The following is a 12,385-nucleotide window of genomic DNA, read 5'->3' as shown; positions in this document are numbered from 1 at the left end:
ATTCTGTGCCCCCTCAAGAGGGTTAGCTTATTTTCGCTGCAAGTTTGAGTGTTTGTAGAACACCCAGACAAAATGCAGAGAGTGTAAAGGCTATAATCTCCAGCCTTGCTTTCAAACCACAGTGTGCCTTTACTATCCATTTTGTATTGAGAAACCCAATCCAAGTGCTTAGAATTGAGGGTGGAGACAAATGTAACTCTGAATTTCTTGAATCCACTTCAGGCATTACCTTAATATTCAATATTTCCTCAAAATGAGAAAATTTTCAGGGAATTCAGTATATAAATCCACTGTCAAACTTTGTACAATAAGTATTGTTGGCATCTGGTCTTTGTATTAAAAATCACTTCCAATCAAAAAGGCTTTTCAACTTGCTTGTGTTGTACTGTGTTTATGAACTTTGTATTGTGACCTTCAGTATCATGAACATTTTGTTTAAAAATTAAATTTTTTTTGCATTACAATTCTATGAACTGTTCTTTATTTTACATGAGATATGTTGCATTTGATGCAAAGCTCAGAAGTCTGCTGCCAGCTCTCTGTACCTATGTGCAAGCAGGACTATCAACCACAGGAACGTGTGAAGATGGTGAACAGCAGTGGGAAATGAACACTGTGCTCCATGTCAAAACAGTTTTCATATTCTGGACTAGGAGAGAAGTTCCCGTGTTGATTTAGAACTAAGCTTCCATCTTAACTGCTGTTACAGAACCTTTTCCAAGTCTCCCACTCCAATTTTTGTGAGCTGGGTAAGTATCAAATGCAGCCTGGAATTGTACTGGGAGAAGTGGGTCAGCAGTAATGCTCATCCCAGCTTGGCACATACAGCTGTTGTGTGGCTAAACTGCCATAAATAATGCTGCTTGTAGTAAACCAGTAAATCATGAATGTATACAGGAGCAAATCCTGAAAGCAGGAGGCAGTGCATGTCATCCTATGGATTGTTTCTACTAAGGATTTTGCAGAACTGGAGTTATTTCTGGAGATGAGGACTTGATGAATCTCTCATGCTTTATTTGGCCTCGTTGAGTGGGCACATCCCTCAAATGTGCAAGCATGGTACTGCATTTCCCAGAGGGAGAGCAGAGACTGTGCCATTCACTTGCTGTCATGATGGAGCTGGCAGCTGAAATAGGCTGTGGCAATAGAGGGGCAATACTAGTTAATTGATAGGAAGAAGCAAGCAGTGCTACTACAGTCCTGTATGCTTGCAGAATACATTAATATCTCAGGAATTCCTGTGTTTGGAGAAGTCTCCATCCTGGTAGTGCATGAAGAGTTTATCCCAGCCCTCCATTGCTAGGGCACTCAGGTGATGGAGGGGAGAGGAGCAACCCACTCTGGGGCTGCACTGACATCTGAATGGGTTTAGGCATTAACTCCATCTAGTGTGTTTAGTAAATGAACCGTTACATCTGTTCTTGTTGCTGCTTTATGTTACTCCATTTATGTGAATATCCATCCTCTTGTTGTTCAGCTTCCAATAATTTATAATCTGTTGTTACTATTTTGTACAAGTGTGCTCCCCACTTGTCAGGAGCTGGCTAAAAGACTCTTGGGTGGTATAGATATGCAAGCCATATGTATTTAACACTTGGAGAGGTGGAAAATAGAGCATGAAAATGGGTCCACCTGCAGAGAGAGGGGAAAGGAAGAATTGCTCAAAGTACCAGTAGAGATCTAAGGGATCATTATCACTACTTAACCCAACGAGTCTGTGGGAAAGTATTACTTGCTAGTAAGCAGCTATGACAGCATGGTGCTTAACACAGAGAGGCATTAGTCTGTAATGCTTGTAGGCCTGCTGCTAAACAGGTACATTTATTACTTGCTTTTTCCTGTTGTAGAAATGCTATTTCTAAATTTATTGCTACTGTTTACACACCTTACTTTTAGAACACTGAACAAAAGCCTTCTCTTTCCCCCTCTTACTTGCATATGTATGTGTTGGAGAACCAATACTCTTGTCAAAAGACATTGCAAAACAACTAATGTGATTAGTATTTGAAAAGCCTGAAAGGATGAAAACCATAGCAGGAGGTGTGTAGAAAAGCCGGTCACTGTAATCTCACTGGCAATGCGACGTGAAAATCTCTCTGGTCAGGGTTCAGGTGTTGTATATGGATGGGAAGGGAAAAAGGAGGAATGGAGCTCACTTCTCTTCACTGAAAACATAGCAAACCTGCAAATAAATGGTGAGTTGACAGATCATTTTAAATTGGCCTTTCCCAGTAGCAGAAATGCATAAAATTGTGCATGAAACAGATTGGTGGAGTTTTTTTGAATGACATTGTTCATTATAGCTGAAGGTGTTCATCATCGTGGGGGAGGTCCCAATCCTCTGACCCCTATGCCTTGGCCCCCTGGTCTAACTATTTTGGCTTTTGCTGGACCTTATGCTGAGCTGATTCAATGCAAAAGTCTGGCAAAACACTAGCGGGCTAGTTTACTGCTGGTTTAACATGCTGAATTAGTTTGATAGACTCTGGCAAGTACTGAAGTCAGTAGGAGAATGGGACAAATAGCAGTCCCTCTCCTAATGATGACTGCTTAGGGTGTAACTTTGTATTAGCTTGCAAAGTAATTTTCCTTGGCTGCCTCTCTGGTTTTGGTTGTTTGGGTTTTTTCTTTTATTATAGTACGTTATTACAACCAAATGGCCATGACTTCTTCACATGAGTTATTAATATATATCTGTATAGCTACAAATATGCATGTACATACGTACTGAATCCAGATCTGCTATGAAACACATACTAAATATATTTATCTAAAATAAGTGGGAAGTGTAAGGATAGAAAGACCTAAAAAAATCTCTTCAAGCGTTCATAAATAGCATGTCTTGAACTGTTGTTAATAGATATGCTCAGTTGCTGTGGCTGCAATGGTTGCTTGGAAATTTAGCAATAGAAGGGAAACCCATGATAACTGGGGACTATGTGGGCTCATTAGTCCCTAACATGGTCAGCTTTCCTCAGGTTGCCTATGTTTTATCCAAATTTGTGCTCTATTATGGAGCAGTGATAGCAGTTTCTGTACTCCATAGAATTTTCTGCTGCTTAGGGATGACTCATGTTCTCGAGCAGCAGCTGCTGAACTGTTGTATTTCAGTGCGTGTTATTAAGGCAGCCCAGAGTTGGCACTGCTTTTTATGAGGTAGACAAAGTTAAGTGGCTGTGTCAAAGCTACAGAGCCACTCCTGTAGTGCAGATGAAAAACTGATGAGGGTAGAAAAGCTAGAGCAGGAGCTTGTCCAACTGTTGTAGGACAAGCTGTTTTCACTCCTGAATCAGTTCCTTAGTCTGGCTTACGAGAGATACTGCTAGTTTTCCCTTCAAAGTAGTTTGTCTCGTTAAAGAGAACCGGTGAAGTAACCTGAGGGTTGTGCAGGGACTGATTCTGAGAGGTGCTGAGTTTTCGAGCAACTGCTTAGTGAATGTGCTTCACTCCCATCACAAACCCATGAGAGTTCACGGCATTCATACCATTCCAAATGACCCTTTTTATTCTTAAAGATGTCTTCATAAAAGGATCTTGTAAAACAAAGATTTGTTTTCTTTCTGTTCAGTGGATATAAATTATATGCATGAAAAGGTAATAGGTAAGCTTTCTGTTTTAAAAAATGGCTAGAAACAAGCAATAATGTCAGAGGCAAGTAAACATGAATTTTATTTGATTTAAATCTATTTTTATGCCAAGTGTCTGTGGTTTTGCTAGCTCAAGAAATAAATCCACTAAATAGTCTGAACTGATAACATATTCTTACCTACATTTTTTCAGAGACAACTGATAAACTTCAGGTACTAAGTTTTAAATTTACTGAATCTTTCTTTTAGCTATAGCTGCCTGTTGTTCTGCATTTAAAAGTGCTAGCAGCTTATAAAGAAGGATTGATTTTCATTGCCATAGGTTTGTACAGATCCATCAAGAGTATAAACAGAGCCTAATACTCCATAGCAAAGGAGACTGAAATTCTACATAAGGTTTCTGGTTGCAGTAGGCTACCATACATAGTTACATTATTTATTATGTTAAAATGGAGTATTTTAATAAGTTAAGCTCACAGATAAAGATTAATAGTCGATAGAGTGGTACTTCTGATTCCTTGATGAAAAGCACTGCGTGTTTTATGCTGCTCTGCACTTAGTTCTTAATATATCAAAGATGTTTGTGCTGTAAATGCCCAACTGTCAGAGGGAAGCTGGAGCAGTGGGCAAATGGGAAAGCAGAATATGTACACGAGCTGAATGTTCTCGAGTCAGCAGTGAAGTAGCAAATAGTGCATGACAACTTGTCTTTTAAGACTTCAGCCTTAATCAGTTCAGATCTCAGTCATTTGCTTCCCTTGGAGTGTTGCTGCATGACCCTGCAGACTGAAAACAAAACCGGAGCAGAGTACAAGTTGAGGTTGGGGGATTTTTTTACCTGAAAAAAGCTGATGTTTTGTTTTGTTTTTTTAAGGAAAAAAAAAAAAAGCTGTGCTGCAGAAGTCTACTGTGGTTAATAAGGCTTTGAGCTCCATTAAGTTGCAAAATTCCAAATTTTTCAAATTTTTTTCTCTTAACTGTGTGCTGGTTGATTTCAGCTCTGCCTTTTCCCATTAATAGCCTATTAAGTGAGTTTTAATGGTAGTAATAATTCCATAGGGCAGAGGAGTCTCCTAAAGCATTTAGATACAGTGAAAATTATCTCCTGTGTGTCTAGGTAAATATTCCTTCTGTTTATGTATTGAGGTCAGGGAGATGCTAAATCCCTGTGGTTGCTGCCTCTCCCTCAGGGCCCAGCTGATGATAAAATTACAGCCAGGTATGTAGGAGAATTCAGGCTTGTGCTGGCATGAGAGGAGGACCTGGGAGGGGCACAATAGGGCTGATTATTTCAGTGGCTGAGCCAGTTTTGATCATTCTTAGATAGAAATGTGACCTAAATAGTAGCCATAGCCAACTGTAGAGCATGGAGTAAGAAACACACAGACTGGGAGGCAAGCTCGGTAATTCCAGAGGCTGCCCTTGCTATACGTTGAAAGAATTGAGCTGGCAAAGAGTACTGGAAAAATACTATTTGGAAGGGAAAGCTTTAGTTGTAGATCTGTGTCTTCCCTTATCAACGTTTCTGTTTGCATCCTTAGTGTTTATTTAACTAACAGCTGTATTTTTCCCATCTTCATAGACTTAAGTCAGTGGCTTTTTTGACAGTTACGTATATCCATAAGTCAGGGTGGAGGGAGCGGCATTTACCTGAATTTTTTCTCAGCCAAAGTAATATGCTAAAAATTCAGGTTTTTTAATATGAGCTGAATATACTGAGAAGGAATCAGATTGCTTGTGAAGCATGGAAAATGCATCCTATGCAGATGGGACCTGCCACATTTGGATATGCCTGATCATGTCTTTTGCCTTTCCTTCCCCAAATACTAACATGTCCTGAGACCATCTCCAGGTGAGAGAGAGAGAATATATGCTGAGCAATTACTGCAGTCATTTACGAATAGTTACACAAATATAAAAGGTATGTGTGTATGATAATTAATGATTCAAACTTGGGGTACTAAGTGTTCAGAAATAATCAGGAGCCTAAAGTGAACATTTGTGAAGCTCTGCAGTCTTTTGGTTTTAATTTGTTCTGTTTTTTTAATCTCCTATTGAGATGCCAATTTTTTTTCAGCTTTTAAATGCTCCAAGACCTTGCACAAGGCATTTCTAGTTCCTTCTACTGGTGCTTTCCGCCGCCCCAGGCAATGGTACTCTCCATCTCCCCCTGACGGTGCTATTGCCTGACTCGGGGGTGCCCTGACAGGATTCCAGGTGCGCACATTTTGCAAAGACGGTTTTTAAAAAAATGTTTAAATGAATTAAATAAAACTCTTCAAGGTTTGACTGTAAACACGCCCTTGAGTTCCAGTCTGCAGTATCCAGCAGTGCTCTGGAAACCGGGAATGGAAAGCTTACGGGGAGCAGCAGTACCACGGTATCTTTGCTGTGTACAAAGCAAATGCACTACCCAAAAAAGCAAAACTCTACGTGAATTCCCTAATTTATGTATTTGAATGTAAAATATGCATTTTCAGCTTACTTTTTGCTGCCAGGGTGTCTGCCCAGTTTGGATGCTAATCAGTCCACGCTGAGAAATAAGGTGGGCTATTAAGATGGATGTTACTATTACAAAAGTGGTATTAAGTGGTAAAAGCCTTAGGAGAGGAGAAAAGTCCTCTTCCATTGAGAAACAGCTACCATTGCTTAGTTCTGGAGGGAACAGAAGTTCTGCTCATTTTTTTCCCCACTTCCAGTCCACATCAGAACAGTTACCTGGAAACATGCTCTGCTCACCTCACCTCGCTCTGGCTGGTTCTCTGTGTGGCGTGTTGTAGTCACTGTATTGCTTGGGCTGTGTCACTAGATTGGAATTTACTCTCCTTCATTTTTGTTGTTTAACCTTTTCTTGAATATCTGTTATTTTCTTCTGGTGCCTTGAATGGCTATGCTGTAAAGAGTTTTTTCTTCATTTCTTTTGAATAAGTGGAAAAATAAAACACTTGTTACTTTGAATCTGTGGAGATAAGTTCTGGGTAACTTTCTAAGGCATCATGTATTGTCTTCTGGTTTTATTCTATGAATGTGCAATATAATATATTCTACATGATTTTCAAACATAATTGAAGAAATTATTTCATTGTGTGGAATGAAATTTAAAAATCAAATGCATAACTTACTGATGGCAAGCATTTAAATATCTAACAGTATTTTCCATTACTAATAATCTGGCAAAATGTTGTGTCTATTGGCCTATGTCAGCAAAGAAATAGACTGTAGGTTGCTTGGGATGTTCCTCTGCTGTATTGCTTATTTGCAATGAATCACAATTGTCTCCTCTTGCTTCATTTCTGTGTTTTGAGAAATCTATTTAATTCATTGCCTCCAGCTCAGGTCCTTCCCAGGCTCCTCACCCTCTGATTTTCTCCTGGATTATACCATGATGTCTGTAGACCTCCATGGCTGCTTTGTCCAGTCCTCTCTGTCTGGGTGCATTTTCAGTCATCCTATATTTAAATCTCTCTGCATGCATAATTTAGCCTTGTGGGGGTCTTTGTTTCAGCTGAGTGTTTCTGTTCCATGAAAGGGACGTATATCTACAGACCTCCAAGAGGAGGGTGACTGTTCCCAAGTGGCATCTTCAGTGAAATTTTTGGCTGGCTGCTCACAGAAATGTTCCACTGTGATCATGCCACCAGGTATCCCCAGACTAGTCACTAGAGGTCAACATCATCTTCCACTGGAGCACTACCACATAATTATAGTCTCTTGCTTATAGCAGACCATTACTGCAATGGCTTTGAATGTCCATGATTGGATGTTACTGATCCTGCCACTGTCCAAGGTTAGGAAAACAAAAGATGAAAGACAGGAGTTAGTAGTTTTTCCATGTGGGCTTTTTAAAGATACCAGGGGCAAGAAAATAATTACCTTCCTGTAACTGAGGCACTGTTCCTTGGGGAACAGTGGCAAAGCCAAGAGCATAGAGCAATAAAGCTTTCCTGGAGCTATTGCCCTGTGTCAACATTGTAGGCTTCCAGCTAATGTGTGTAGCCAGGGACTCCTGTCAGTACAACTTGCTCCTCATCGGCATCATAACTCTTGGGGTTCCCCAGGGTTTTCAAGATACACAGGTGTTACCTTTACATTCCTACCCGGAGATTATTTTTACTGCTTCTAGCTTGGACAAGCATGCAGTCCATCTGAAGGCTCTGCCAAACTGTTTCATAACTGGAAGTTGAGACAACTGACATCAGGGAAGAAAAGCCTAACGCTGCAACATTTCATAAGGAGCTGAAGGAATGAAGCCTGGCCTACACATCAGTGTCCCTGGAGATTTCCTCATACTTTGGGTATTTAAAAGTGACCTCCCTTTTACAGATTTTCTGGTGTTTTAGCTTAATCTTTGAGGCTTTCTCTTGGCTGGAACACTTGCCAATCACTATCTTCTTTCCCTAAGTAGCCAGTTACCTCTTTCTATGCAACTTGAAGGAAATCTGTTTATCTGAAACTTCTATTCTTTTGTTACATTTGTTTGAAATCAACCAGCATATTCAGTATTTACTACAGAAATGACAGATTGCACCATTACTGTAATGCTTATTGTTTACCTAATTTCCTGTGAGACTATGATGTAAGTAGTCTTCATCCTAAGCAATCTGCAGAAACTCTTATTTGCTACTAGGAATACAGTATCTTCTGGGCAAATTCATTCATTCCACATTTAATGAACTTTGAAAGAGGTGAAGAAAGCCAAACTTCTGGTGAGTGCATGGATCAGTTTCAAGTGTGCATCTATACATACACCAAATCTTTCAGCTTTTATCTGCTAGGTCTAATAGGAACATTGAAAATGGGAGAGAGGAAGGGAAGATGGACCTATGCAAAGGCACAGAACAAGATTGCCTGGGTGATCCTGATGTAATTATCAAGGCTTTCACTAATCTGGGTTTTTATTGTTGCTGTTGCTTCTGTTGGAAAGTTCCTCATAATTTCCTGTCTTTCTAGTTTTTCATAATGCATAGTGTTCCCGTCAAATTCATAGTATTTGAGTCCGTAGTATTGTTTTACTAGTTAGACTGGAAGAAAAACTGAAACAGTAATTTACAATGTATTTTTTTTCTTCCCCTCTCGCTGTAGAAATTCACTTCTCAATTGCTGTCAAGATACTTGTCAGGAGAGGGAATGCAGACTGCAGTCTGTTCTCATTGGGCTGCTGTGCGCTGCTGTCTCCTTTTCAGCTCATGCAGCTTCAATGCTTCTGGGCTATAAGCTCAGGCCTGTGGGCTGTGCCAAGCAGCTCTCCCAGCTCCTCTGGACTGGCTCAGGATCTCTCACAGTGGTGCTTTGTGTGGGGGAGCCATACTGCCATGCAGACAGTAAAGCCCACCACTGACATGCTGCAGAGGTCATGGCAAAATATAGGTGCTGGGCAAAAAAAATCTATTCTTATGTCCTGTTCAAAGCTGCTGTATCACTTCTGGTAGGCTGACACTGCTGCCTGCTTTCCCAGTGTAAGCCTGGAGAAGGGCTATCTCTCTGGAATACAGCGCTGTTGTTAGCTGAAATTCCATGAATAGCGTGAGCTGGCACAGGCTGATGGAACTGCTGAGGGAGATGGCTGTGCTGCCTTCTCCTCCCTCCTTCCCTCTTCGTATGTGCCAATATTTCTGCAGCTGTGCAGAAAATGCCTGCAGGGTCAGCTGAGCAGGCCTTGGGCGGAGGCCGGGGCAGGAGCCTGCTCTCCATGGATACTGCACGTTGGGGTGGATCTGTGGCACAGCTCGGGGCAGGCAGCATCTTCCTGCAGTGCTCTGGGTGGCACAGGCCACTGACTGTTCCCAGCTGGCAGCTTGGACTGGCTCTGTTGGTGGCAATAAGGGAGTTCAGCTGTATGGATACAGGCTGTTCTTTGCAATAAGTAGATATAAAAAGTAACTACAGTATCACATCATTGTTCTTCAAACTTTGGTAAGCTGACTGTGTCTAGTTTCTTATCTTTGGATGCGTGTAAGTGTGTTTTTCCTATTTCTGCTCCTCTCTCTTTGCTGGACCAAAACATACCAGATTTTGCACCTCTAAGAATGCACTGATTTCTAAGTAAGGCTTCCTCCAGCATGTTGGAGCAGAGGATCTATGAAAGAAAAGAGCAGAAGGCTCTCCCGGAAGGATGGTTTTCATTACATTCAGAGGTCAAACTTTAGCACGTTATGTAGTAGTTTTCTTTGAAAGTGCTCTGCTTAACCTCTGCTCCAGGGTAGGTTCTAGTCAGCAAAACTGATTTCTTAATGCACATGAATAGTCAGGGGTTTTTTTCTTTTAAACTCCCAAATACACTGCTCTCCTTTCCCCTCAGAACTGCAGAGTTCACCTCTTTCTGTATAATTACTGCCTTTTACCTAGTCATTCTTTATTCTTGCTAGATGGAAGTATAGACATAGAGCTCTTAACCTCTCCATTGGCACTGCATTCAAGTTAAAAGTGGACTTGGCTTCATAAGATAAAATCATGGAGAGTTTATTTTATGCTGAGATAATTTGGTACTGCTTTGTTTCAGGGTTTGCTCTTGACATGTAGGCTTCCTGTTAGCCTAGCAAAGGTCTTACACCATGTCTTGTTTTCTTCATTCTTCTTTTCACAAACTAAAATAGCCTAGTGGTGCCCAAACTGTCAGCATTACCTTTGTTCCTTCTTTACACTTGTATAATCTCCGGGAAACAATCCTATTCCTGGAAATTCATCACATTCCATGCAGTTGTGTGGCCTCACTGATGGTGTTCTTCAACTGCTTCAAGTGATTCAGTGGAACTTCCATTTGTGTTTGGGATTCCTGGAAGGTTTGTCATATACAGTGCTCTAAAAATGCAATAGAGCAGATGAAACCAGGCATAGAAAAATGCACATTTCTCTTAAATTATTATTAGCCAGTCTAAAGGGGAAGTTTTCTACTGCATCGTTTGAGTCTTAAATGTCTCAAGTGTAAGCAAGAGTCTTTAGCCTCTTGCTGAACAAAGAGTCAGTGTACTACATACAGTTGAACCAACAGCTAGGCCAAACAGCTTGTTTCATCCCCTCAGGTCTTGCTATAGTGAACAATCCTCTCTCATCTCAGCTGCATGCAGGCATGTTTTACTATGTCAGCATGTGTATGTATATGGAAATACATGCAGCCCGAATTCTAAAAACTTTAGCCTGTAGTTGTTCATATTGATAGAAAGTTCTGGCAATACAGCCTGGAATGCTTGGACAACTCCACATATCACAGCCACCAGAAACACCTACAGCTGTGAGAAGGGAAGATTAGAGTCCTCAGACTACCATCTTTTACCTGTGTGAAGGGCTCACAAACAGAGCTTGGAGGATACAAAAGCACTTCTAGAAGTAATGAGAGAGACTTTTAATATGGAATCACTGACCTAGCTGAATTTAATGTGTGGTTGGAGAGCAACCACTGACAACCTAGGAAAGGGGAAAGTAAAAATGAAAATACAAGATGCGTGCTATGTGTATGATGCCTGAATAGTTGGACTGGGCCACAGATTGCTGTAATTTATGCCCCCTCATCACAAAGTCTGTTCCAAGCAGTCCTCCCAGACACTGCAGTGAGATACATGGTCTTTTGGGCTGTTCCCCCACTGAAGATGTGCACAGTAGCCAGACTTGAAATTGTAACCTCTTCCTAAGTTTTTTTTGGTGGGATGTTTTTTCAGTAGTTGGATTCAAACTGACTCCTAGTGAAGTGCAAGGTGTGAACACATGACTGAGAAACAACAGAGGAAAAAAACCCTTTTATTGGCATGAACTGAAATGGGAGCAAGTCTGAACACGGCAGACATGGTAGCAGTGGGGTCAGACACATTGCAGGTCAGGCAGATGCCGAACCAGCACACCCACTGCCACAGTCGGAAGGGAAGTTGGCCTGGACCTGTGTCATGTGTAAGCAGCAAAACATGTACCCACTCACCCTCTGCGTGGGACCTGTGTAATGACACACGGAGCTGTCGGGAGCTGCCTCCTGCCACTGGTCTAAAGAACTGCACCAGTACCAAACCAGAATGATAATGGGACATTCATTTCATCATACCTGCACTGATGGCAGTGGTACAGCCTATGCACTGCACCCTCACACTGGGCAGGAAAACTTACACCAGTACATGCTTAGCACTATAAATCCAAAAATATTATTACTTTTAACTGACCAGATTCTTCTGTGTTACGAGTCCCACAACTCTTAAAGCTACTGAGCTCATAGAGAAGCCACCAAAGAATACTTCACATTTTGCTCCTTATCAGCTATGTCTGTATCAGATCATTGCCTTTGCAGGTACGTTATGGACTAGCTTGTCCCTAGTTCCCTGAGGCTTCCTCTGTCCTGCCAAGCAGCACATTTCAGAGAATCATTTAGATGTGTGAGATTTTTTCAGTGTTGATCTGCTCCAGCAATTAGCACAAAACACTGTTTAAGTTTAGGCAGCCAAGACTGCTGCTGTATTTTAGTTCTTTCTAATTTTGAGAATCTATTCTAATCTATTCCTGACCCTTTGCAAGCTAACAAGCATACCATATGTCTGATTACTGAGGTTCCCAAGCAAAATAGGAAATTAAAAATTCCAGATGATTAACAAACATTTCTTTTTGTTTATTTTGAGATGACTGTTTTAAAATACCATAAAAAATGTAGGGAGCACTTTCTCAAACATTTACTTTATCTTTAGATGTGTAAAAGGATATTTTCATTAAGAATGTGCTGTTTGTACTTTTTAGAATGTTATTTATGGACAAGGGTTTGCTAGCAGTAAAAGATCTGCAACTAACTGTTCAAAGACACAGGACAAAAAGGTGGGCAATTCAATGGT

Source organism: Pithys albifrons, chromosome 10 (assembly GCF_047495875.1).
Source record: "Pithys albifrons albifrons isolate INPA30051 chromosome 10, PitAlb_v1, whole genome shotgun sequence".
NCBI lineage: Eukaryota > Metazoa > Chordata > Aves > Passeriformes > Thamnophilidae > Pithys > Pithys albifrons.
The sequence above is the reverse complement of the archived record's forward strand: the minus strand, read 5'-3'. Positions refer to the sequence as shown.